Consider the following 4,668-nt stretch of genomic DNA (forward strand, 5'->3'; position numbering starts at 1 on the left):
GGGCCTGACCGGCCATATCCCTCTAGTGCCGCCCTTTCCACCCGTGTCCGGTGAGCACACGGTGGGTTTAAAAGGCTTCCCCATCATGTGGTACAGGTTTTTGCACCCAATTTGCCTGTCTTTAAACCACGATTTGAAGACTTCAATAGCTCAGACATAGGTCAGGGGTTTGATACAGGAGTGAGTGGGTGAGATTCTGTGGCCTGCGTTGTGCAGGAGGTCAGACTAGACGATCATAATGGTCCCTTCTGACCTTAAAGTCTATAACTCTATGGTGAAAATCCACGACACAAGGTGCAGCCCGTGGAAGAATCAGTCCCTGTGTGTGTACATCAGTGTGTGTGATTAAGTGGCACACCGTGCGAGCACGCGTGGGAGCACGCGGGTCTGGCTCTGCGCGTGGGGATCTGTGTGGAGCCGTGTGTTTCACGCCACGTGTCCAGGTCGGCATGTGCCTGGGTTTGGGGGATGCGAGCAGGGCGTGCGTGCAGCACGGAGTGCCTGAGTACCTGCACGTAGCTGTGCTGACCGAGCCCAGCGTCTCTTCGGCTCTGCTGGGACAGTTGGCTACACGTCCCTGAGCCACCGGGGAGGATTCAGGCCGGGAAACCACAGCTTGTAAAATAAACGTCTGCATTTTACAACATGGCCAGAATCAACTGAGAAAACAAGCTTGGGGACCAGGGCGAGCAGACCTCGTCCTTTGGGTTATTTTATTTCCTTGGGTTCCTGCAGGGAGGTGGGTTCTCCAGCCTCCGCTGCCTGTTTACAGCACATAATTTGAATTCGTCTGCTCTTCCCAAAGCCTCAAGGCTATCCTCAGCTTCAACCCTAACCAGCCGAAGGCCCGGGAGAGAAAGGAACTATTGAGAACAGAGACCTGCAAGCAGCGTATGCGATCAGTTTGGGTTTGTTTGGCCGAGCTGCAAACACATCACTGGCTTGCAATGGCACAGACACCCCCTGACCCCGATATCTAAGATAATGTGTGAGAGCTGCAGGAAACCCTCAGCACTGGCCCCTTATCCCCAGCAATTTGGGAGGAGGAGGGAGAAAGGGGCTGCTGGGCTCAGGGAAGATGGGCATGCAAATTGTGAACCTCGGTCGGCTGGTTTTGTTTCCATTGTCATGACTGCCAAGAAGACGCGGGCAGGGTCTTATTGGATTTGACGGCACTGTCCCTTTAAGGCTGGCTGTGGAGTGGGAGGAGTTAAAGCGGAGGCAGTTTTGCTTGCCCCATCTTCATGTGCAGATGCTGGGTGGTATCACTGAGAGCGAAGAGGAGGGACGGGGAAGCGTGGGAAGGACCTAGCAGCATTAGGAGCACTGCCTGGAAGGAACGGAGAATTTGTCCTGTTTGGATTAGTCCATTGAATCTGGCACTATGCTTCCAGCAACAGCCCTCTCCATCATGCACGTGGCAATTCTGTACGGGTTTCTTCTAACCCTCAAGGCCGTCAAGCTAATATGATGGGCCACCATCTTGGCCGACACCAGAGACTGAGCTACGTCTGTTTCGTTTGCCCAAGGTCTGATTGTAACGATCTTGGGGCTCATTAAATAACGAACCAGTGAGTGAGAAAGGAACAAAGCTTTACTAAAACAAACCGGAGAGCATCTCTGGTGATCTGCTGCACACACAGCCAGGCGGTGCTCCCGACCCCCCCGCCTCCAGGCCACATCTCCAAATTCCCACACTCACAACACAGTCCCTGATGTGGGAGCGTCTCCAAATCACAGTCTTTCATAAAAGTATCTCGACAATGATTACAAGGTGATTTGATCACAATCAGCAAGTACCGACACGGGGAAGAGATTTCTGAGAGCAGGTGGCCCTATGGTCTAGGAGAAAAAGGCATGACCAGATCCAAAGACTGGAAGCTGAAGCTAGACACGTTCATACAGAACTAATGTGCACATTTTTAACAGTTAAAGTAACTAACCATGGGAAAAATGTACAGTACCTAGAAATGTGGTGGAGTCTCCATTGCTTGCAGATTTTAAAGCAAGATCACAGAGGTACGTGGATTTATCCATTTTCCCTTGCCAGGAAATATCCATGACTGACCGACCCCACACCCTCCATGACAGTGGTCTCACGGGGGCAGGGTAACGCGTTGCACAATCTCTAGTACGATGTGTGTGTGTGGGGGGGGCTTGATCCCTGACTCAGATCTTTAGGTGCTATCATAATAATAACAGACGCCTTTGTCTGCAGCACCATCAGAGAAGCCAAAGACTGAATAGGTCTTGGGGACTGAACTCCCATCTCATCCTTAGGGTGCACCTCAGGTCAGGATTGTGCTCTAGCAGGTAGCAGGTAGTCTGGCCTTGTGGCTACAGCCCTGGCTATCTACTCAGGAGACCTGCGTTCAAGTCTGAGCTTGGCTGCTGGATGAGCCTGGGCAATCCACGTCCATCTATAACGCCCAGAGAACGGTACTGACCTTGTTTGTAAAGTGCTTTGGGATCGAAAGGTGAGACGTGCTAGGTATTACTAAGTATCAGGGGGTAGCCGTGTTAGTCTGTATCCACAAAAACTATGAGGAGTCCGGTGGCGCCTTAAAGACTAACAGATGTATTTGGACATAAGCTTTCGTGGGTAGAAAACCCACTTCTTCGGATGCATCTAAGAGTACTAAGTGATCAAGTGGGGAAGTCCAAAGATGGCCCGGCCAAGCAACAAGGTCCCAGGGAATTAGGGGCTCAGGAAACTTTGGATCCATCTATGCTAGGAAAGGGACCCGTTGCTGACAGACATTGTCAGCAATGTGGTCTCCTTTGCTCGCCCTTGGCGGGTGTTGGAAAGGGTGTAGCTGTGAGCATGGATAGCACAAAACTATTTTCAGCCCCACTGAAGCATGGTAGAGCCCTGATCTGTAATGGTGTAACAAAGCCACGTGATGGTGGCAAGAGACACAACGGTTATGCAATTCTCTCATACACCACCCTGCTCCGATGACCCAGGGCCCTTGCCCCTAACGCTGTCACGTGCTCCACTTGGTTTCCTTCCCCTGCCCAAACCAACAATTCCCCCTCAAATCACTAATTCCCTCTCCCCACTCCTGGACTGTTTTCAAATAGGAGCACCAAAGTATCTAGAGAGATGCCCTCTAGAGTCCAGAGGCCGTCAGCTGTACAGAGAGGTAGATAACATGTTGCTTTCGTGCAAAGGATAACAAGAACTTGTCTTTAACAATTAATCTCTCTTTGCTCAAATATCACATGACCCAGTGCCCAGAGCCTGCTGCAGTCTGCATTTCCCTGATCTGCCTCTGCAATCCAGTGCCCCAGCTACCTAAACGGAGGATGATATGGGTCCCTGGAGACACACACAGGTAGTATCCTGGAAGCACCGGTTGATGAAACCTTGGAAGCCCGAAGAGACAAGAGCGCTTGTTTGGTGTTGACAGCCCCAAGGGTTCAAAAATCACAAGTCAGCCTCCACCTCCTAAAACCATGAGATTCAAATAATAATAATAATAAATAAATTAATAATAAATACATTTGGGGATCTTTATATTTCCCATCAGGTTTGATGTGGACACCACAAGCTGGGAGGAGCAACCCACCAACCAACCCCAATGGTGCCACATCCTCCATCAGGCAGTGGTCCGCTTCGAGGAGCAGTGCCTTGCCCTTGAAGTGAAAAGAGAGAGAGAAGGAAGGAAAAAGAAAGAACTTTCTCCCAGCAGGCAGCTGACCCATCAGGAAATGTCGGTACCTACAGCAGGCGGATCTATGGTTCCCGGATCGGACTTCTGAGTCACCTGAGGACCCATATGTAAATCTGTGGGAGAGATCATCCTCAAATCGAGGGCTCGCCGATGATGATTATGTAGGTCACTTTTTCCAGCTTTTCTCTGCAGCCATGAGGGTTAGAAATATACGATTGGTTTTCAGAGACGGCTGGGATTTGCTCACGATCACAACATTGCAGGAATCGAGGCCTTGGGAAAAAACGCCAAATATTGTGAGGCTCGCACTAAATGTGTGAGAGCTGGGAACACTGAGTGTTTAAGAAAAGCAAGAGATACTCCAAGGAGCGCCCTCCGGTTAGAGGGATCTGAAACCCAAGAACATCGCCGCAGACCTAGTCCTGGGAGATGCAGCCAATCTAATGTTGATTTAGTGACTTTTTATTTTTATTTTGGGGGGGGGGGGTAAACTTCTATCTCGTGGCAGGAAGCCAGGCAATCCTAATCTGCATAGTTGGGAAAACATGTTTTCATTGCATTCTAAGGCTTTTCCCTTGACAAAAGAGTCCAGGATCTTCGGAAAAGAGGGCTCAGGTTTCTGCAAACACTCCTCTACACATCTGGAATGTTTCAAACGGGTTTATGAAAACAAAGCTTTCCCTGGGTCCCCCGCCCCACTGGAGCAATGGTTGGAGGTTTCGCCTGCCTTTGGATTTGGTTCAGATGTGTCTGCATGCTCCCTTCCCCGCGTCCTGAGTCTCGCTCGGAGGTGCTGGGTTCACATGAACTTCCACCGGTAGCAGAAGCCACCAAATTTCACCTGGACAGCCATGAATCATGCCAAGATCCCTTCAAGCTCGGCCCAAGTTTGCTCACACGTTGCTAGTGAACACAACTGACAGTTGAGCAATGGAGCACTGAGGTTTCGTGCCTCTGGAATCCTCCCACCTATGGTCAGTGACGTCCTGTC

This window comes from Terrapene carolina, unplaced genomic scaffold, assembly GCF_002925995.2.
Source record: "Terrapene carolina triunguis isolate 2854851 unplaced genomic scaffold, T_m_triunguis-2.0 Scaffold111, whole genome shotgun sequence".
Taxonomy (NCBI): Eukaryota; Metazoa; Chordata; order Testudines; family Emydidae; genus Terrapene; species Terrapene triunguis.